At 39.2% G+C, this 23,653-nt stretch overlaps 1 protein-coding gene and 1 non-coding gene across 7 annotated transcripts in view; both read left to right on the top strand.

The window, feature by feature from the left end:
• The first annotated feature begins 285 nt into the window (after nucleotides 1-285).
• FANCC (FA complementation group C) overlaps nucleotides 286-23,653 on the top strand; it is a 306,042-nt gene continuing 282,674 nt past the window's right edge. For 4 of the 6 annotated variants that reach the window (XM_090274026.1, XM_090274030.1, XM_090274029.1 and 1 more), the window contains exon 1: nucleotides 286-494. The gene's annotated coding sequence lies outside the window, so the exon portion shown is untranslated. Of the gene's footprint in view, nucleotides 495-517; nucleotides 633-23,653 lie in introns of those variants that run through there. The other 2 variants (XM_090274027.1, XM_090274025.1) reach the window with 1 other exon arrangement.
• Nucleotides 6,287-6,415, top strand: LOC150012785 (small nucleolar RNA SNORA11). The gene has a single exon (XR_016510947.1). It is a non-coding gene; the product is annotated as a small nucleolar RNA SNORA11 (small nucleolar RNA).

Below are 23,653 nucleotides of genomic sequence, written 5' to 3'. Positions count from 1 at the left end.
TACCTCTCCTGCACTGTGAAAAGAATATTGAAATAATTGGGCAACGACCTGATTAAAAACCCCAGGTATTCCTACGCGGGTCTTTCTGTGGGGCAGTGGATCACCCACGACTCCAGCACAGAGGCAGAGGAGTTCAACACCAGCGGCCACAGACCCCCGCTCACCCTGGAGCCCGCCAGCCTATCTAATTTCCGGCTGACCAGGTGACAGAACCCCGCCCCGCCCCGCCCCCACAAGTCTGGGATTCGTTGTAAGTTTCCCGCGATGCCACGGGGGCGCGAGGGGGCCTGCTCGCTAGGTCCCAGAGTGCACTGTGGGCACGTGCATGCGCGCGCGCCACTCCATTGCTGAGCGGCCGCGGGAAAATTCCAAAAAAGTGAAAACAAAACCACCAGCCCGAGGTAAAGCCAAAGTTTCAAGCCACGGAATTCGGGCGGTGGCGTTCTTTCCGCCACTGCTCCAACTGCTGATACAGCTCTGGCACAGACGACTGGGTAAGAGGCCGCAGAACGAGAGTGAAGCCCGCTCCTTCCCTTAGAGGTGGGGTTAGGGGTCTGGCCGACAAGTCAGCCTGAGCCTGCGGGTAAGGAGGGAAGACTCGCGAGAACCTCCGCACGGCTGTGCGCATGGAGGTGGGTGAGCTAGGCTCCCGTAGTGTGCTGGGGGCAAGGAGGGGAAGTGGGTAGGGGCGTGAGGTGGGGCCAGCCCGCAGAGGGGTGGGGCTGCCTGTGGGGGCGTGGCCAGGGGCGGGGCTGGTGGAGGGGTCACGAGAAAGGGCCCCTCGCCCCCCCATCACCACGCTGCGGTAGGGGTTGGCGGCTGGGAATTTGAATTTTGGTTCTTTTTTTTCAGTGAGGTAGGCAGCTGTGTCTTCTTGAAGGAAGGGTACAGAGGTGTGTTTCTTCACCCCGGGTCCGTAGGAGCTGTGAAAAGTGCTGCTCTTTAACCCATTACCCTTTACAGCTGGCCGCATTCTTTCCGTATCCCCTCGCGCCGCCACGGCGCAGGGAAGGAGAGAGGCCCAATGAGAGGAGCCTGGTGCGTGGTTGTTAACTTCCATCGCTCTTTGGGTCTTTCATCCCAGTAGGAGGGTTCTTATGGGCTGTCGGCTCCCCACAACTCTTTGAACGCCAGGACAAATGGGGTCCAAAACCCCTGAGAGATTTTTTGGGGGGAGTTTTGTTTCGCCTTGCGTGCGCGCGTGCGTATGTGTAATTTTTTTTTTTTTTAACGTAGGCACTTTTACAACCATGAACCCTCTGTAGTCCTATTGTATGGGCTAGAGGTCTCGCTGTGGGGGGACGATTTGGAGTTTTTGAAACATTAGAAATTTGGGACCAGAACTTCAAGGAAAGTCAGGCCAAGGAATTTTCTGACAAAGACGTATGTGTGCATGTGCTTTTGTCCTAATCTGAAACTGCAAGTTCCAGGGCTCCTAGTTTTATTATAATTTATGTCACATTAAATGCATTTTAACTGAGACGGGATTGACTTATCGTTATCAGAGGAGCAGGGCACTTTTAGGCCACCCAACTTCAGCTATTTATGGATGTCACTCACCTTCAGTGATGTGCAGCTCAGCACATTTTCTCATTACTCCCCTCAAGAGGGGAGGAAAGGCTGTTTCAAATGCTAGAATTCATACCATATGTTGGGATCATTTATTATATAAGCTAGATAGAAACATGTTCATTGTGACTTTATCCATTATACGTAAACCAAATTGATTCACATGGAAATAAGCACACATATACATTACTCGTATACACATATGAGAAAGACTACATCAGAAAAAAATTTGCTTTTCCTAGTTATATCAAAGGCCTTCTTACCCCAGAGTAAAAGATCCTGCTTCTTTAGACTTGGACTAATTATACTTTGGTATGTTATATTTTAACTCAGTTTTCATAATTCAGTCATATTCCTCTTGATTTCTTAAAAAACATTTTCTAAGGTTCCATAAAAGAGGCAGACTCTATATTAGAATTTTTTGTTCTGTTTAATAGAAAGCATTAACTTGATTGATTGGCTGGGTGTGGAAGATGTGTTGCTGTGTGCATGTGAAACTGAGCATATACATTTTAAAATAAATGGGATTTTAAACTAGTTCCATATTTCAGCAAGTAGTTCCAGTAACAATTATACAAATTTTGTATTTATGAAAACCAGCTACAGGAGGCCAGCCAGGGCAGTAGAAATGGATTGATTAGCTAGGCTGCAGAGAGTGCCAGAGAAATCTCACATGTGTGGCTGTTCCAAGATGGTAGTGGTGAAGCCTCAAATCAGGCTTGAAATCAGCACCAAATGGATTTATAAAATTTTATTTTAGATCTCAACTGGGTAGCTCAGTTGGTTAGAGCATCATCTCAATACACTAAGGTTGCAGGTTAGATCCCTGGTCAGGGCACATATGATATTTCTCTTCCTCTCTATCTAAAACCAATAAAAATTTTAAAAAAGTTTTATTTTAGGCTAGGGTATGTGTAGTCTCTTTTTGTTTGTGGATCCCAAATAACTGATTCTTTAAGACGAAAGAACAGCTATGGAAGTATGTTGAGTTTTCAGTGTTTTAATAAAAATGTAGAAGTAGAGAAAGAAAAAGTTAAAAATTCTTCAAAGTTAGACAGCAGTGCAAATCTGCAGCATTTTATTTTGTACTAAATATAAAATCTTTTTTTTGGACTCAGTTTGGAAGAGACCTTGCAAAGTTATCTGGTTCATTCTCTCAGGTTCTTCAGAAATTCTTCTGGGTATGTAGAAATCATTTCCCTGTTAAGGTCTGTAATATAGGAACATCTACAATCTTCCTGGTATCTTTCTCTTAATTATAAGAAGGCACAGTTCTATGGAAATCACTTTTTAAAAACAACGTATTATGTTTTCTAAAGAATTAAGTTCATTTGGTAAATTTAGTAGATTTTTGGAATTGAGCAATGATCACCACAATTCAGTTTTAAAATATTGGGGAGACTTCCGGCCAAGATGGAGGCATAGACAGACACGCTGAGTCTTCTTCCACAACTAAGAAGGAATACAACTACCTCAAAACTAGAAACAACCAGAAGTTCCAGAAAATCAAACTGCATGGAAGTCCAACAAACGAAGATTTAAAGAAGAAATACTCATCCAGACAGGTACGAGGGGCAGAGGGAACGTGGTGTGATGGCAGCAGAGGCAGTGGCAGGCCGGCGGAAAGCACAGTTACATGTTTAAAAAAGTCAGGAGGGACACATGGGGAGCCTTCCCAGCTCCTCACCAGACCTCGCAGCTCACTGTCCCAGCACCGGGGAAAAACAAGCCTTGTTGCTTCTTACTGTGCAAACCAGTGGGGGTTAGGTGTGGAAGAAGAAACTGCTGGTCTTTCAGAAGGGTCTGCTTGTTTGGGGGAATCCCACGGTCCTAGAATATCTGCAGACCCATCCACTCTGGGAACGACAGCCAGGGCAACAGCTAGAGAGGTGCCAGTCCCATACAGAAGTGAGAGAAGTGCCTGGAAAAGAGGCGAGTGCTGAGCAGGCTGCATTGTTCCCTCTCAGACCCCTCCCCCTCACACAGCGCCACAACGTGGTGAATCAGGTCGCCCTGTACTGATGAATACCTAAGGCTCTGCCTCTTACAATGTAACAGGAGTGACAGCTCTCCCTAAGACACAGAGCAACCAAACACAGGAGCATGTCAAGATGAGACAGAGAAGTATGGCTCAAAAGAGGGAATGGATTAAGGTTCCAGTGGGAGAATTAAGAGACCAGGAGATAGCCAACCTAACAGATGACGAAATAGCCAACCTAATAGATGTAGAATTCCAAACAATGGTGATAAAGATGCTCACAGGCTTCACAGATATGCTTGAGTACAGCAAACGCATAAGAGAAGTAAAACGAAAAACCCACACAAAACCAATGGTGAAGGGAAGAAAACCGGGGTTCAAATCAGTAATTTGGAACATGAGGAAGAAAAAAACAGCCAACCAGTACAGAATGAGGAAACAAGAATTGAAAAAATGAGGAGAGGCTTGGGAACCTCTGGGACAACTTTAAATGTGCCAACATCTGAACCATAGGGGTGCCAGAAGGAGAAGAGGAAGAGCAAGAAATTGAAAATTTATGTGAGAAAATAAAAAAGGAAAACTCCCAAAATTTGGTGAAGGAAATAGACATACAAGTCCAGGAAGCGCAGAGAGTCCCAGGTGAGCTGGACCCAGAGGGGACCACACCAAGACACATCATGATTAAAATGCCGAAGGTGAAAGATAAAAAGAGAATCCTAAAAGCAGCAAGAGAGAAGCGGAGAGTTGCCTACAAAGGGGTGCCTATAAGACTATCAGCTTATTTCTCAAAAGAAACTTTGCAGGCAAGAAGGGACTGGCAAGCAATATTCAATGTGATGAAAAGCAAGGACCCACAACCAAGATTACTCTATCCAGCAAAGCTATCGTTTAGAATGGAAGGGCAGATGAAGTGCTTTCCAGACAAGGTAAAGCTAAAAGAGTTTATCATCACCAAGCTGTTGTTATATGAAATGTCAAAGGGCCTTACTTAAGAAAAAGATCAAAACTCTGAACGCTAAAATGACAACAAACTCACACTATCAACCACTGAATTTAAAAAAACAAACAAAATCCAACTAAGCAAACCAGAATAGGAACAGAATCATAGGTGTTGGGATCATTTGGAAGGTTATCAGCTGGGAGGGGGTGGGGGAGAAATGGGGAAATGGTGCAGGGATTAAGAAGCATAATCGGTTGGTACAAAATAGACGGGGGAAGGTAAGAATAATATAGGAAAAGGTGAAGCCAAAGAACTTATATGCATGACCCATGGACATGAACTAAGGGGGGTGGGATTGCTGGAGGGAAGGCCGGTACTGGGCAGAGGGGAGCAAAGGGGAAAAAAATTGCAACTACTGTAACAACATAATCAATAAAATATACTTAAAAATAAAAATAAAAAATAACTTAAAAAATTTGCATCACCATAACAAATTTGTGTATGCAAGTTCATACTCGTTTCTCGCTCTGGCTTTCAGCCTCAGGCAACCATTGATTTGCTTTCTGTCTATAGATAAGCCTTCCTGGACATATTAATATAAATGAATTCATAAGATAAGTGCTGTCTTGTGTCTGGTTTCTTTCACTTATCATAATGTTTTTCAGATTCATCCATGCTGTAGCATGTATCTGTAGTTTGTTTATTGCTGACTAGTATCCCATTGTGTAGATATACCACATTTTGTTTATCCATTCATCAGTTGACTGACATTTGAGTTCATTCTACTTTTTCGCTATTATGAATAATGCTGCTGTGAGAATTTGTGTGCACATATGTTTTCATTTTTTCTTTAATAGATACCTATGAGTGGAATTGCTGGGCTGTAGAGTGAGTTCATGTTTAACTTTTTAGGAAACTTGAACTTTTCCAGTTTGGCTGTACCCTTTTACAATATATTCCCACCAGCAATGTATTCAGGTTTCAATTTTTCCACATCTTCATTTGTTAATTATGTCTTTTTATGGCCATCCTAGAGAGTTTGAAGTGGTAGCTCCTTTAGTTTTAATTTTTATTTCCCTATTGGCTAATGATGAACATATTACCATGTGCTTATTAGCAATTCCTATATCGTCTTTGAAATGTCTATTGAAATCTTTTGTCCACTTTTTTAGTAGGTTGCTTATCTTATTATTGGGTTTTAAGCATTTCTAATATTTCTGGAAGAAGCCCATTATCAGATGCATGTTTTGCAAATAATTTCTTCCAGTCTGTTACTTGTCTTTTCATTTTTTTCAGGTTATCTTTTGAAGCACAAAGCTTTTTAATTTTGAGGAAGTCCAATTTATTAGTTTTTTTTCTGGATCATGCTTCAGGTTTATGATTCACTTCTGTTAACTTTTGTGTATGGTATGAGACATGCGTCCAAATTTTTCATCTTTTTGTATGTGGTCATCCAATTGTTTCAGCACTATTTGTTGGAAAAAAAAGAAAAAAGCCAACCTGTCCTTTTTTTCATTTAGTTGTCTTGGCACTTTAATCAAAAACCAATTGACCATAAATTATTTGTATACTCGCATTTCTGTTTCAGTGATCTGTATGCCTGTTCTACCAGCAGCATGCTGTCTTGATTGTAGTGGCTGTATAGTAAAATTTGAAATTAGTAGTATAATTCTTTCATTCTTTTTCTTTTTCAAATTATTCTGGCTATTCTGGGTTTCTTACACTTCCATATAAATGTTAGTATCAACTTGTCATTTATTCCAAAAAAGCAGTTGTGATGAATTTTAATAGAAATTGCGGGGGTGTGCTCAGAGCTGGGGGCTGAAGACATAGCTCCGCAGTTTACAACACACCCAACAGGAATCTGGGGTCATTGTGACAAGGGGCACCAAACCTGTGACCTTCCCCTGAACAAACCCCCTACATGTGTAAAAAAAAAAAAAAAAAAGAAATTGCATTGACTCTATAAATTTATTTGGGGGAGAATTTTCAACTTAACACGGGCATGGAATGTCTTGCTGTTTGGTTAGATCTTTAATTTCTGTCAGCCATGTTTTGTAATTTTAGTGTACATGTTTCATCCTCTTCTGTTATCTTTATTTTGAAATATTTCATTTTTGGTGCTATTGTGAATAGACTTCTTTCAAATTTCACTTTTGGGTTGTTCATTGCCAGTATATAGAAATATAGTTGATATTTGTATATTGACATTGTATCCTGTCTCTTTGTTTATTACTTAATGCAGGTTTTTTTGGTGTGTGTGTGAATTCCTTAGAATTTGCTACATATACCATCATATGTGAATATAGACAATTTTACTTTTCCTTTGTATCCCGATTTTTTTTTTTTTTTTGCCTAGAACCCCCAGTACATTGCAGTATAGAAGTGGGGAGGGGAAAGGCGAGGGGAGAATGGACATTAACTTTCCTAATATTAGGGGGAAAGCATTAAATATTTTACCAATAGGTTCTTACCATGAATAAATGTGGGATATTTTCAGATGCTCTTCTATATCTGTTGAGATGACCATGTGGTTTTGTTTCTTTATTCTATTAATGTAATTTATTATATTAGTTGATTTTTAAATGTTACACTAACTTTGTGTTCCTGGGATAAATTCCATTTCTTCATAGCATATAATTCTTTTTATATGTTACTGGATTTGGTTTAGTATTTTGTTTAGGATATTTGTGTTTATGTTCATGAGGAATATTGGTGGGTAATCTTGTGATGTCTTTGTCAAGCTTTGGTTTTATGGTAATACTGGCATCATAGAATGAGTGCGGAATTGTTCCCATCTCTTATATTTTCTGAAAGAGTTTATGAAGGATTAGTGTTATTTCTTTTTTAAACATTTGATAGAATTCACCTATGAAGTTTTCTGTTCCTGGAGTTTTCTTTATGTGAAAGTTTTAAATTACACATTAAGAACCAAGTCTTCATTTCATTGATTTTATTTATTGTTTTTCTGTTTCACTGATTTCTACTGTAATTTTTATTATATATTTCCTTCTTGCTTTGGGTTTAGTTTGCTCTTCTGTATCTAGTTTCATAAAATATTAGCATAAGTTATTGATTTGAGACCTTTATTCTTTTCTAATACAACTGTTCAAAGTTACAGATTTCTTTTTAAGCACTGTTTAAATAGCACCCCACAAATATTGATATGCTGTGTTTTTATTTTCATTCAGTTCAAGATATTTCCTAATTTTCTTTGTGATTTCTTTTTTGACCCATTAGCTACCTAACAAGATAGAGCTGTCCTTCTTACAAATGAACAAGTTTTTACCCTTTTCCAAAATGAGCAGATGTCCAATCCCAAGTTATTGTATTTATTGCTAACTATATTGATTTACAAAATTAGCCATAGGCCCACTGAATATTTCTTTGCCTGAAGACTAAATTGTAAAGTTAACTTCCAACAACTTGTATATAAAATAAAAATGGGAAGAAGAGAGAAGACAATTTGTTAACATATTTAAATACATAAGTGTAATAAGCAAATATGCCAAACTGCTACAGTCTTTGTTTCTGTAGTTAGCCACAATGTCATAATTGATATTTATGGTTTCTTTCCACTGTCTTTCATATTTCCTTTGCCCTGAGCAAGGGCTTTAGATGATAGGGGTTTTTTACCTAGTGAATGATCAAATCTTTATTCTTGATGGTTCTGAGCTGTAGAGCCTTCTCTTGCTCTGATCCCACTCAAAAGAGGTAGCTCTAAGATGGGTCAAAATAGCACATGTGTGTATGGTATATGTTGCCTCCAAAATTAAAGAAGTTCCACTCCAGTGTTGTGACTCTTTGCATGCTAGGTGGTGCAAGGTGGAGCAACTTATATTTCATCTTGTAGAGGATAGCTCAACATGAACCAGACCAGGAATGAGCAAACTATGGCCTGTTGCCTGTTTTTGTATGACCTGTGAGGTGAGAATGTTTTTTATATATATACTTGATATATATACATATTTATATATATTTTAATATTTTAATCTTCACCTAAGGATGTGTTTATTGATTTTTGGGGGGGGGAGAGAGAGTGGGGGAGAGAGAGAGAGAGAGAGAGAGAGAGAGAGAGAGAGAGAGAGAGAAAGAAACATGGGTAGGAGAGAGGAATGTCAATAAATTGCCTTCCTTACAGGCCCGGAATGGGGACTGAACCCACACCCTAGGTGTATCCCTAACTGGGAACTGGGAATAGCACTTGCAACGTTTTGGTGCATGACAATGCTACAGCCAACTGAGCCACCTGGCCAGGGCTGTTTTTTATATTTTTGAGTGTTTGTGGGGGAAAAAAAGAACATGTGACAGAGACCATCTAAAGTACTTGCTACTTCTTCCTCATCAGGTCTGTTCAGCATAATATTGTCCATGTAGTGATCAGTGTGATATTTTATGTCAAGACCAAGTACCGGTAGCCCCTGTACCCCACTTCGCTTTTCCAGTTCCCAGCTCCTGTAGCTTGAGTGGATCCTCCAGCACTTGGCAGTTTCCATGCTGGGCTCCCGGATGCTTGCTTTTACTCCAGTGCCCAGCCCCTGTGCACACAGAGCTCCTTCAGCACCAGGGCTCCTAGTCACGTGTGGCCCCTCCAGTGCCTGTTCCTGTAGCACTGTGGCCGCAAGCACCCGACTGCCTGTGATTCTGTAACTGAGTGCCTCTGTTGAGGCATTTCCTCGTGAACAGCTTTCCACCGTGTCCTACCCGGTGGGTGTCTGGCAAGTTATAAAGAGTGGATTTCTGCCATGGCTGGGGTAGCTCAGTTGGTTGGAGCATTGTCCCATACACCAAAAGGTTGTGGGTTTAATCCCTGGTCGGGGCATGTGCGGGGGGCAACAGATCGATGTTCTCTCTTTCTCTCTCTCTTCTCCTTACTCCCTCTTGAAAATCAATAAACATATCCTTGGTGAGGATTAAAAAAATAAAAAGGTGGATTTCCAACAAGGTCAGCTGGTGCAGTGCCCACAGACATCTCACAGCCATCAGTAAGCCATAACTATGTCTTCAGCAAGGTCTAGATCTCATTTGGGGTGGAAAAGATTGTGTTCTCCCTTGGGTACTGTATCTCAGACCTAGGAGTGGTGGGTGCTGCAGAGACCTGCTATCCCTGTGTTCTTTAGTTTCTTCTGACTAGCTAACCTCTCATTACTCCATCGTTATATTGAATATTCTTTATATTTGATTTTCCCTGTTCAAATTACTATATGATTTCTCTCTCCTGTTTAGACCCAGACTGATCCATAGTCTTTGCTTCCAATTTTCTAAAGTAATAGAGAGTAATGGGAGTATTCAGCCTATTAATTTTCATGAATTGTGCAAGTAAAACCTAGAGTTACTGCCACTCCTACATGACAAAAGGTAGGTTTTGGTGAGAATATGTCAGGGTTTTGTATAGTGATGAATTGGGCTTTATAGTTCCTTTATTCCTTCCCAGGCCTCTGAAAATTAGAAATCATATAGGTACCTTGGAGAGGGGGGTTAGGGAGTAGGAGGGAAGGGGAAAGGGAAAGGAATTGGGCTATGGTCAGTGTTATCGCATTCAGAGGGTAGGGCCCAGATGACCTGACTCTATATCTGTTTGACTATACTTCACATTACCTTTGACCTCATGGTTTTCCTTTTTCAGATTTCTGGGACTTTTTTCTTCTTCTTGTTTCTCTAGAGGCCCAATACTGATTTTGTAATAATAAATATATATGACTTATAAACATTTTATACAAATTTAATATATTTTAGCAGAATCTGAGGTCTGGGGTCTGAACCCTGGTGACTACTCATAAGACAGTTGAGACTGCAGCTGTTTTTCAATCACACAAAATGATTCAGGGCATGTCTTACTGAAGAATAGTTTTGCCTCTGTGATCCTTTACCTGGTATGGTTTGAAGGCACCTGTTTGCTAAACTGTTTTGTTTCTGTCATAGGAATTTGGAGGTACTGTTTACCTGAGTGACTTCCAACATCCTCTTGGGGCTGGTTCCTTTTTGTTGTTGTTTATTTAAAGCAAACACATTATAAGTCTTCCTTATACTTAACCCTAATCCTGTTTCTGATTCTGCTTGTACATTCACGTGCTATTTTCATATATTTCCTTATCAACCCATGATTTCTTGATGATCAATTATGGTTATGAATAATTACTTTTCCTCTGTCCTTATGCACTCTAGTTCGTATTTTTGCCTTAAGTGTGTATGCCATATTTCCACAACTCTTGGCAAGCTTCTTCAGGATTGTTGACCTTTGTAGTTTGCCTCCCTAAGCATCCTTTCCTCCTTTCCTCCTTCCTAACAGCGCCTAGATTTTCTTTCAGTAGTCACCATTATATAGACTTCAGGCAACACTGGTCAACTCTGGGGTTGACTCTGATTCGCTTAAAACAATCTGCCTTAAAATAAGCAATAAAATTTTCATGGTCACAGTCATTGGTTAGGATGGGTATAAGCTTAAGCAAGTCCAGTCTGTATACATACGAAGTCTCTTACTTGGAATGCCAGAATTGACATGTATACAGTAGTCCCTCTCTATATCATGGTTCACTTATTGCGGCCTCACTGTATCATGGGATTTTAAAAAATATTATATTTAATTATTTATCGCAGATTTTTTGCTATATCACAGGATTTTGCAGTACTGTACACATATGTTGTTAAAGTTACATAGGTTTAAGAGTGTAGAATATGTTTAAGAACATAAGTAGTGTTTATAAAAGTGTGGAAAAAGTTAAGGGAGTGGGAAAGGTTAATAAGGGACTGGGAATGGTTTATAAATATATATAAATACTAAAATAAATGTAAGGTTCCTACTTCGCGAATTTTCACCTATCGCGGGGGGTGGGGGGTGTCCAGAACGTAATACTCGCGGTAAGTGAGGGAATACTGTACTCCCTTTTTGGGGGTATGGTGTGCAATGTAACTCCTGTAATGACTGAGCTATTTTGCTATTATGAAGGGAGTATGGTGGATAGATGGATCAACTATGATGTTTGCCCTATCTCTAGACCTGCCACTTTCTTGAACCAATAAATTCCTTTTATTGTTTTAGCCAGATTTGATTCGTGTAGCATAGACATTTACTGCTTAGTCCCTAGCTTTCTGAACTTGGAATACTCAAACATGACCTTGTCCAACATGGGTTATGATGATTTCATAGCCTGTTCCTACAGATCAGAGTTTGTAATAAAATACTATTAGAATGTGTTTTTGGACATTTCCAATTTCATATGAGATCTAATTTCTACTCTTATTTGATGCTGTTTGCTATGTATGTGTAATCATAGGCCTTGAGAGTGAATAGCCCTATATTAGTGGTATAAAAACAAGACGTTTTATTTATCACGTAAAATTTTCTGAAGTATTTGGCTTCTAGAAGAATATCCTGTTTCTGATTCTGACCAGCAGCATTAGATTTCTTAGTCATTACACTAAAAAGGTTGGCAAAGCTACTGAAAGTTTTGCTTGCTGATAAGTATTTTGATGAATTGTGTGTGTGTTTTGAAACTATGTAGCCAGTTTTAGCAATAAAAAACAAAAAAAATGTTTTATATGAAATACTGTAATAAGATTGATTTTGTTTTAAAATTTAGTGATTATAAGTTAAGATAAATACAATGGAAAATATCTTGAATTTTGGTAGTGACATTCTTTGGAGATAGGAAAAGCTAGAAATTTATTTCATTATATATGGTGTATCTGTTTGGTTTTACAAGTGTATTCTGTACACATCTAATGTATACTTAACATCCTACTAAATCCTTTTAATTTTAAAAGAACTTAAGTCCAGTTTGTTTAATTTTAAAATAATATGAATTTTTAAAGAATAGTTTATTCTTGAGACAAAATGGTAAGAATGGGAGAAGTGTTATATTCTTACACTTGATCAAGGACCATCTTTGGTTATTGTTTGTGGCTACAGTGGCTGTGGCTGTGGCTAACTGACCATACATGAATTATTTTTAAGAAAACATTTTGAGGTATTTTTGTTATACAGTTAGCTACACATAAGGTCAAAACACATCATGGTGTGCCCTTTAACCCATAAATACACTCTTGGAATCGTTACCGCAATTATGGTAATGAACACATATCATTCTCCCAAATTTCCTAGTATTCTCCCTCCTATTCTGTTCCATCCTACCCACCCACATCCATTCCTAGACAATCACTAATCTGGTTTCTATCATTATAAATTAATTTGCAATTTTCTAAAATTTTTACAAACGGAATCACACAGTATGTACTCTTTTTTTTGTCTTTTTTTCCACTTAATACAGTTGTTTTGAGAGTTGTCCATGTTGTAGCAGATATTAATAGTTTATTCCTTTTTATTGCTGAATAGTATTTCATTGTTTGGATATAGCACAGTTTATCTTTCACCTTTTGGTGGACATTTGGTAATTTCCAGTTTTTGTCTATACAAATAAATCTTGTGAATATTTTTGTACAAGTCCTTGTATGGACATACACTTTCATTGCTCTTGGGTAAAAATCTAGGAGTGAAAAGGCTAGGTTGTAGGGTAGGTGAAAGTTTAACTTTTAAAGGAATTGCTAAACTGTTTTCGAAAGTGGTTATATCATTTTATATTTCCACCAGCAGTGTATGAGAATTTCCAATTGCTTTATCTCCTCACCAATACTTGGTATGGTTAGTCTTTTTAATTTTAGCCATTCTATGTGAATATGTAATTATATCTCATAGTAGTTTTAAATTGTTTCTTTTTTAAAAAAGTGTTATTCTATTACAGTTGTCCCAATTTTTCCTCCTTTGCCTTCCTCCACCCAGCCCACCCCTTGCCCCCGCCCCTGCTCCCACTGTCCATCCCCACAGCATTATCATATCCGTGGGTCATTCATACATGTTCTTCGACTAGTCCCTTCCCCTTCTTTCCTCCATTATCTCACTATCCCCTCCCCTCTGGCCACTGTCAGTCTGTTCCATGTTTCTATGTCTCTGGTTCTATTTTGCTCATTAGTTTATTTTGTTCATTAGATTTCTCTTATAAGTGAGATCATATGGTATTTGTCTTTCACCGACTGGTTTATTTCACTAAGTACAATATTCTCCAGTTCCATCCATGCTGTCCCAAAAGGTAGGAATTCCTTCTTTCTTTCTGCTGCCTAGTACTCCATTGTGTAAATGTAGATTTTTCATCCACTCATCTATACTGATGGGCTAGGATGTGGAGAAAAGAGAACCTGTGTGCATTGTTGGTGGGAATGCAGACTGCTGCAGCCATTGTGGAAAACAGTATGGAATTTCCTCAGAAAGTTAAAAATGGAACTGCCTTTTGACCCAGCGATTCCACTGCTGGGGATATACCCTAAGAATCTTGAAACACCAATTGGGAAGAACTTATGCACACTTATGTTTGCAGTAGCCAAGTGCTGGAAGCAGCCTAAATTGTATTTTTTTAATGCAAGTGTACATAGTTTGAAAATGTTGTCTTCCCAGTCTGTGGCTTCCCTTTTCATTTTCATAATGGTATCTTTTGAAGAACAAGGAGTTTTAATTTCAATGAAGTTCAGTTTATTGATTACTTTATATTACTTTAAAATCTGTGCCTTTTGTTTGTGATCTAATTAAAAAATCTTTGCCTAGCCCTGGCTGGTGTGGCTCAGTTGGTTGGAGTGTCAACCCATAACCAAAAGATGGTGGGTTTGATTCCCAGTCAAGGTACATGTCTAGGTTATGGGCTCGATTCCTGGTCAGGGCACATGTGGCAGGCAACCAACTGATGCTTCTCTCTCTCATCAATGTTTCTCTCTCTCCCTTCTTCTCTCTCAGGTGAAGATTAAAAAAACAAAAAAGCTTTGCCTAGCCCAAGGTTGCTAAGCTTTTCTCCTGTTTTCTTTTAGAGATGTTATAATTTAGCGCTTACAGTTTAGGTCTTTGATCCATTTTGAGTTCATTTTTTGCGTTGTATGAGGAAAGGATTCAGGTTCATTTTTCTTAACATAGAGCTTTCCAGTTGTTCCAGCACTATTTCTTGAAAAGATTATTCTTTCTCTGTTGAATTGTTTTGGAACTTACCAAAAATCACATATGTGTTTGGCTGTCTTTCTGAACTCTTTTTTTTAAAAAATGTTTTATTGATCTATATACACGTCTATATGCCTTGTTACGATAGCCTTTTAATAAAACTTGGAAACAAGTAATGTATGTCCTCCAACTTTGTTCTTTTCAAAGTTGTTTGGTTGTTTGAGGTTAGTTACATAGAGTACATTTTAGAATCAGTTTGTCCCTATCTCCAGAAAACTGTCTTGAGATTTTTATTGGAATTGCATTGAATCTGTTGCTCACATTAAGAGAACTGATAGGTTAACAATATTGAATTCCTCAAGTAATTCATTCTTTCATCATAAAGTATAATGTTAGCTGTTGGTTTTTTGTAGATGTCTTTTATCAGATTAAGGAAATTTCCCTCCCTTCCTGGTTTGATGAGGTTTTTTGAAAAAATCATGAATGGATATAAATTTTTATGACATGCTTTTTTTTTTTCCTCTATTGAGGTGCCATCCACATTCCTGGAGATTTCTCATCATTTAACTTTGACTGCCTTTGTGGTAATTTGTTTTTTTAATTTTTTTCCACAATTGTCATTTGGTTCGGAATCCAAGCCATAGTGTCTGTAATGGGGTTCAAGGATATTGCTTTAGCCTTTGGCAACCCACTCTGAGGGACAGTAGCCTTCAAACTTTTGATACCTAGATTCTTAACTTATCTAGGCATTTATGTAATAAATATTGAACACCGTATTCGTCTAAGTAAATGCTAGTTGTGGTAACATACTTGTAAATCTCAGTGGCTTTACATAATGCTAATTTTTGCTAATGTTACAGTCCCCTGTATGTTAGATGTCTCTTTTGTGCAGTTTTTCTTAGTGCTAACTTCTTGTAGTTCTCAGGATCTGGGCTCCTTCCATTTTCTGGCTACACTGACTCAGAGGCTTTTATTTCCAGCCTTGTACAGTGGGAGAGAAGGTAGTGGTCTGCACAGGATAGTTTAAGGACCAGACCTGGAACTAATATATATCACTTATGCCCTCATTCCTTTGGCCAGAACTTAGTCATATGGCTAGCCTAACTACCAAGGAGCTGGGAAATACTCAGGTGTCCTCAGGTGTGGAAACACTGTTAAAACTCTGTCACACACACCTACTATGTGTCAAGCACCGTGCTAAGTGCTGGGGATATAACAGTGAACAAAATGGATTTCATTCCCACTCTTGGGGGAGGGCAACTCTCATGGCTTCCTTGGGTATTTGGCAAAAGAAATATTGCTTGGTATCTTTCATATGCCATTGGCCAGGTAATTTCTCTTGTTTGATAAAATTAAGGCAATAATTTTCATAAGGAAACAGCAAAACCCATTGAATACATTAACATACACCATAGTATAATTGAAGCATTAAAAAAAGTCACCACAGTTCTTTTCAGCATTGTCATACTATTTTAAATAGATCTATATAAAACAAACATGGTAGAGAAGGTAAAGCAGAGACCAGATCTGCTTTGCAGATATGTTTTGTTTGGCCTGCATGATGTTTTAAGATTTTTTTTTTAGTCATTTTACTAACATTTAAACACTTAAGCAATCCATATTTTAAAAATCCTTATTTTTACCTTTTTTCTTTTTCTTTTTCTTTTTTTTTTTTAAGATGAGAGACAGTTTCACAACACTAAATCTGACTTCTGGAGCTACGTTCTGGCTGTCTTCTGTGGATGGTGCTTTGTCTTTCAGTTGCTCAAGCCCATTGCATTGCTTTAGTACTTATTGACCTTAGCCATTGTGGACATTTGAATTTATGACCTTTTTGAAAGTAACTTACTAACATTTGAATCACTTAAAAATGAATTCAGTTGTCAAACTAACACTCAGAGAAAAAAATGGGTAGGTAGTTCAGAATAAATTTATTAAACTTATTGGAGGAATTACTACAATAATCTATGTTCTCTGGCAAGTTCAAAGTATCATACTTGTAAAAAAAAAAGGATTATTATAATTCCTGAACAATAATATACCACATACCCTTAGATATTAGTGATTTTGTTTCACTGAAATTTTTTAAAACTTATTTATTTATTTATTTTACTTCTTTTGGTTTCTTGGTTCATTTGTAATATTACTTTGGTCATAAGCCCTAGTGACTGTTTCACACTTTCCAAATTAGTTTCATATAGAGTGTATGTGATTCTTATGGTAAGCATACATCCAAGGTAAGGAAGGCATTAAAAAAAGAAAAATAGAGTGGAACCTTTTCAAAAAAATCATTTTGGACCTAAGTTAGGGGGTTCCTGAGAGATTTCCCAAAAAGGATAGCTGCTGAAGAACTTCTTGGGTTACTTCTGTTTGTGCAGCTTTTACATGTGTCTCAATTATTATGGCATAATCTTTTCAGTTACTAAAAGAGCCGAGCATTTCTGGTTATCCAGACTTAGCTGATTTTAACAGAAAACATTTACCTTCAACAATAACGTTCTTTGAAATGTTTACAAAGAAGGAAACTGAGGTTAGTGACAAAGCTGTTGACTGTTACCCTGGGGAAGTTAATCTTGTCTGGTACTGTTTTCATTGCACCAGCAGCCCCATGTCCAAGGGTTGTTGAGGCTTCCCATTGGAACATTCTTAAGCAAGCCATGGCAGGCTTTCTAGTTGCATCGTTCTACTGTGTAAATAGAGATATTAGGAGAAATGTAATTTTTTAATACTGCCTAAGCAGTTTCTGCTCGGTTTTGTGCCCTGAGACCCTCAATGAGTGCCAGCAAACAAATTAGATCCACAGTGTATTTGATATGCATATCTTTTCCTCAAATAAAATTTGAATTCCACAAGCACAAATTGAGCCATTTTCCAAATGTTTGTATATGAATGGAAGTTTTTGTCTTATCCTTCTGTAACCAATACCATAAAACTTTTGAAGGTCCATCATGCATTTGTTGTACAATGTTAATCCAAAACAAAACTTTATTCTGACTAAACTTGTAGTTATGGAGAGATACCAAGCTCATTTCCATTGATCAGTACAACATGTTTGTACAACCAGATCTAAAAACTGCATAAAGGACTGCCGTGCTGTAAAGACCACATTATAGTTGTAAACACAAGTGCAGCTGTTACAAATCTAGCAAAACCTCAGGTTAAACAATTTAAAATTTACTGAAGATGACATTCCAGGCCCTTTTTTCGTAATATAAACACCGGGCCATTCCTTTGAAATGAGTGGGATTGTCATTAATATTAATGCCACTGAATTCAAAGCTGGTAAGTGATTTCTTGTTGAGCTTTATTTTCACTCCTAATTTTGGAAAAATAAATGTTTTAAAAAGCCTGAAGTATGGCATGTTTATTCATAGCCTGAAACAATTTGATCCTGTTGCTTTTGAATTGCAGGAATGCAAAACAATGTTAAGTATTTTATCGTTTCTTTATGGTCTTTTAACTTAAAAGAGTTTGTTAGGATTAAATTCGGCAAAAATTAGCTGTTAACGGAATCCAGTTGCATTGGTCAATTAAAAAAAAAAAAAACACTAAAGGACTTCCTGCCAAGATGGAGGCATAGACAGACGTGCTGTGTCTCCCTCCACAACTAAGAAGGAACACAACTACCTCAAAACTAGAAACAACCTGAAGTTCCGGAAAATCAAACTGCATGGAAGTCTAGCAAACAAAGATAGAAAGAAGAAATACTCATCCAGACAGGTAGGAGGGGCGGAGCCGGGGCGGAGAGGACACGATATGGTGGCAGCAGCAGCAGCGGCGGCAGCGGCAGGCAGGAAGAAAGTGCAGTCACATGTTTAAAAAATTCAGGAGGGACACCTGGGGAGCGTTCCCAGCTCCTCACTGGACCTCGAAGCTCATGGTCCCAGCACTGGGGAAAATCAAGCCTCATTGCTTCTGACTGTGCAGACCAGTGGGGGTTGGGGTGGAGGCAGAAACTGCCGGTCTCTCAACAGCGTCTGCTTGTTTAAAGGGCCCCCATGGTCCTAGAATGTCTGCAGACCCATCCACTCTGGGAACGACAGCCAGAGCAACAGCTAGAGGGGCACCAGTTCCATACGGAAGTGGGAGAAGTGCCTGGAAAAGGGGCGAATGCTGGGCAGGTGGCATTGTTCCCTCTTGGACCCCTCCCCCACATACGGCACCACAACATGGTGAAACAGGTCGCCCTGTACTGACGAATTGCTATGGCTCAACGTAACAGGAGCAACAGCTTTACCTGGAGGGAAGGAGGGAACTGGGCTGAGGGCATCAAAGGGGAAATAAAATTGGAAATACTGTAACAACATAATAAAATATACTAAAAAAAAGACACTAAAAATAGTTGGTATTTTAGTATTGCATTAGTTTGACATTTTTGCTTCATTTAAGGAAATAATTTTATTTTAAATGATTCTGAGCACTTTTTTTATGGTCTTATCTTTCAGCTAGACCAGGGTGGGACAAGCCTTCAATATCTGCAAGTCTAATTTGTTTGTTTTTCTCATTCTTTTAGTGGGATGACTGGTGAGGTATCAGTTTGGCAGTATCGTATTTTCTGGAGCTACATTCTGTGCTCTGATTTCCCATAAAATCCTGTATGACTTTTGTCAAATTTAAGAGTGCAAAGGGTCCACTAGAAGCTCTTTGAATGAAGTGGGCCAAATAATTTGGGGCAGGGGTGGCACGGAGTGGTTGTTGTACTTTTTTGTTTCCTTGTTTATTGGTGACAGTATTTTAAAATTTCATTTGCCTTTATTGATTTTGCTTTTGGACTTTTGGGGAGGCCTAAAAATTGGGTAATAGAGCAATTAAATGATCCATCTTTTATTTTTAAAAAGATAGTTGAATCTTTCTTATTTATATTTGTTTTTTTAATTTTTTAAGTATATTTTATTGATTATATTGTTACAGTAGTTCCAATTTTTTTCCTTTGCTCCCCTCCGCCCGGCACCCCCCTCCCCCAACAATCCCCGCCCCCAAGTTCATGCCCATGGGTTGTACATACAAGCTCTCCTGCCTCACCCTTTCATATATTCTTCTTCTTTTTTTAAAGTAATTAATTAATTAATTATTTTAACAATAAAAAATAACAATTCCTCCCTCTCAGACTTAAGACTTTTTATAATCTTATAAAGGACAATGGGCAAAGGTCTCGAGCTCTTCTAGCTGCTTCAAGTTGGACATGGTCGTCGTCCTACCTACCCTTGGGTCCAGAAAACCCTAATAATAGTGGGGGTGTGGAGGGGAGGGTGGCCTTCCCACATGGGGAAGGATCGTGCAGACTCCAGGTCAGTTGGCTGTCCCCAGACAACGGCGTGCTTGGTTTAACAGGCTGGCCTCCTTGTTGTATTCTGGGGGCAACAGATTTGGCAAAAAGGGTTAAAAGACATCATTCAATCCATAACCACTAGATGACAAAAGACAGGTATTAATTTTTCAATGTCCCACATTAGGGAAAAGAAGGGCTTCTTTGGAGGAAGGTATGCCAGGTACGTCTCACCTGTCCAAAACCCTTTTGCCCATTATACTTAGTTTTGACTGAGGGAAATATTTTATGTTTCCCTCCTCTCAGACCTCTGGGCTCTTTCTGTCCAAGCCATTAGGACAGAAAAGAGAAACCAGTTTTAAAATGAAGCCCACAGACCACCCCATTCTTCACCAACCCAGCCACTTAGTTCAGTCAAACCGTTGAGTCTCCGGAGGCAGCGATGCAGACAGGATTAAGTGAGGCCTATATGTACAGACAATCACTCAGGTAATGAGATCATAGGCTTACGCCCTTTGAAAACAGAAAACACATGTTAATTTATGTAACATAACCCACATAGAAGTCTCAAAATCTGTAGGACTGTCTTATCGGAAAGACATCCAGTTGCAAGGCATTTGATATTCTTCTTGCCTATAACTTAAACATCTTTGATAATATCACAGACATAGTTTAACTTTCAAATGAAAACAAATTTTAAATGAAAAGAAACTTTTAAAGACAGTGAGCTGCACTACTTTACAGTTCACCACTGAGCATTGTGATTTTCCTTGAATCACGATTTTTCTCCCTAAGATTACCCTCCTTGTCATTAAAGACACTGCATTAAGTCCATTTTTAATTTATCCTGTTTATTTGCTTAAACACAAGAGCAGCAAATGCTCACATATGATCTGTAGTTCTGCTTTGCTGGAACTTACACAAGGAACATTTAGGGTGACCTTCAGTCTGCCTTTCAGGGCACAGAAGCTGAAACACATACCTGGCATTCAGCCTTGCCTGTAAACACCTGTCTTTTCCAAGTCCTTCTGGTTTTCTATTGTTCCTTAAGGTCCCTTCTAGCCATCTTTCTGGAAAACAACCTTCATTCCTTCCACAGAAAGATTGCAATGGACCAAGCATCCAACCAAGGTACCAGGCCTTTTATCTCATGGGCTTTTATTACCTTTGCAAGTCAATCCCAGTTCCTCAGGGCTTTTTGGTAACAACCAGAGCCCAGGCACGTCTCCTTTAGGCATGACATTCCAGTAAAAATCTTAGTCAAAAAAGTCTCTTTGTTAACAACTGGTCTTATTAATTTTATGCAAAGAAACTTATGTTATTAATTCTTTAGAATGCCAAACTCTGGACGGATCAGATAGGAAGAAAAATATACAGTGTGAAGGAAAATCCTTGTCCTTCTAATATTCACTGAACTTGCATTTCCATTCTTTATATTTTCATTTTTTTCCCCCACTAAAAATTTTTTGTTGTTGTTTTTCCATTATAGTTGTCCCACTTTTCCCCCCTCTTGCTTCCCTGCACCCTGCCCCCCCTTCTCCCACATTCAGTCCCCACCTAGTTGTCTATGTCCATGGGTCATTTACATGTGTTCTTTGACTTGACCCTTGCCCTTCTTACCCCCTTCTCTCCCTCCCGCCTCCCCCCTTGTTACTGTTAGTTTATTTCTTGTTTACATACCTCTGGTTCAATTTTGCTCATTTGTTTGTGTTGTTCATTAGTTTCCTGTAATAGGTGATAGCATAAGGTATTTTTCTTTCGTTGCCTGGCTTATTTTGCTAAGCATAATTCTCTCTAGTTCCATCCATGTTGTTGCAAATGGTAGAAGTTCCTTCTTTTTTCAGTACTTATTCATTGTCATTTTCCCCCTTTGTACTCGTGTTCCTCTCTGTCTCTCTCTGTTTCTTCATCTTCTTAAAGCAGACCCTTTAGCATCTCTTGCAATACTGGTTTGGTGGAGATGTATTCTTTTAGCCTCTTTTGTCTTAGAAACTCCTTATTTCACCTACCATTTTGAATGAGAGCCTTGCTGGGTAGAGTATTCTTGGTTGTAGGCCTTTGTTTTTCATTGCTTGGAATATTTTTTGCCATTCCCTTCTGGCTTGTAGTGTTTCTGCTGAGAAATCTGATGACAGCCTTATCAGAGCTCCCTTGTATGTTATTAGTTGTTTCTCTCTTGCTGCTTTAGGATTCTCTCTTTGTCTTTGAATGTTGCCATTTTAATTATGATATGTCTTGAAGTGGGCCTGTTGGGATTCATCTTCATTGGGACCCTTTGTGCTTCCTGGACTTGCGTGACTCTTTCTCTCATCATGTTAGGGAAGTTTTCTGTCATTAGTTTTTCAAAGAGGTTTTCTATCCCTTGCTCTTCTTCTTCTCCTTCTGGAATTCCTATGATATGGATATTATTACATTTCATGTTGTCCTGCAGCTGTCTTAGAGCCTCTTCAGTCTTGTTCAGTTTTTTTCATTTTGTTGCACTATCTGGGAGTTTTTTTCTATGTTGTCCTCCAGCTTTCTGATCCCATCTTCTGCTTCCTTTACCTGCTTTTAATTCCTTCTACTGTGTTCTTCAGTTCAGAGATCATATTCTTCATTTCCTCCTGTCTCTTATTGATAGCTTCCATGTCCTTTTTCATGCTGGTGTAATTCTCAGTAAGTTCCTTGTAGTTTTTCTGGAGTTCCATGTAGTTTCCGCTGAGCTCATTGAGCTTCTCCATAATCCATGTTTTGAATTCCATATCTGATAGTTGGCTCCCCTCTATTTCATTTAGCAATCTTTGTGGGGATTCTTTCTTTCCTTTCAATGTGGGGTTGTTTCTCTGTCTCCCCATTTTTGTGACTCCTACTATTTGTTGGTGCTTCTTAGAATGATCTGCACTTCCTGGATCTGCCCCTGGTGGCGTTAGATCCTGTACCAGTCTGGGCCTAGGCAGCCTGTTGGAGACTTCCAGGGATCTACTGCCTTTGTCTGACTTCTTTAGTTGTTAATCTATTCAATCTGTGATTAGCTGTCAGGCTTAAGGACCGTGGGTGTGGCAGCTTAATTCCTGTAGGCAGGGCTTTTGCTTCCCCTCAGGCTGATGCCACTTGGAGGGGAATGGTCTGCCTGCAGTACTGGGGATGAGTCAGCACTGGGACCCAGTCGGCTACTGCCCCGGTTCTCCCCTCAAAGTCACCACACCAAACTCTCCCCAAGCGTCTCTAGTCCTCTCTGTCCTCCCTCTGCTTGAGCCCAGGGTAAGTGGGGGCCAAAATATTTTCGTATGTGATCTGCTTAAGAGCTCTTTTTCTCCAGCTGTTTCTCTCTGGCTAGCAAGAAACCCTGTGTCTTTTCGCTTTTCACAGCTGGATACTATTTTACTTTCCACTCTGTTGCTGTAGGCTGGGGAGCCCGGCTGGGGGTTTAGACCCTGCCCTTCTCAGGCGGAACCCCCAGCTGCTGAGCTGTTTCTCAGTCCCTTCAGCTGCCACCCATGGGAGCCCAGCCAGCCCTTCTGCATCTCCTCACTCCCTACCCGTCATGTTGTGATGTAGCGGCTTTTCTGTCTCTCTGTGGTTATAAGACTTCTCTCCAGGTAGTGTTCGTTTGGTTATTCCAGATGATTTCTCCAAAATTAAGTTGTAAATCCAGACTAGTTCTGGGAGGAGGTTAGTGTAGCTTCCACTTACTCTTAGGCCATCTTGTTTCTCTCTTGTTCTTTAATTTTTATTAAACATTTTTCTGATCAGGAGAATTGAAGCCAACCATTATCAAGTATCATGTTGTAACCTGAAGTTAGTAGTTGTGAAAGCACATAGCTGATATGGGGATCTCTTCCTCAAAGAGCTTTGGATATTTTTCTGTCAGCATAGGACAGTGATTTTCAACCAGTGTGCTGCAAGAATTTTTAAAACATGTAATACCTGACTATTCAGAGGCACTTA

The sequence above is a fragment of the Furipterus horrens genome, unplaced genomic scaffold (genome assembly GCF_987537825.1).
Source record: "Furipterus horrens unplaced genomic scaffold, mFurHor1.1.pri manual_scaffold_4, whole genome shotgun sequence".
Taxonomy (NCBI): Eukaryota; Metazoa; Chordata; class Mammalia; order Chiroptera; family Furipteridae; genus Furipterus; species Furipterus horrens.
This window is presented reverse-complemented; position numbering and strand designations above follow the sequence as displayed.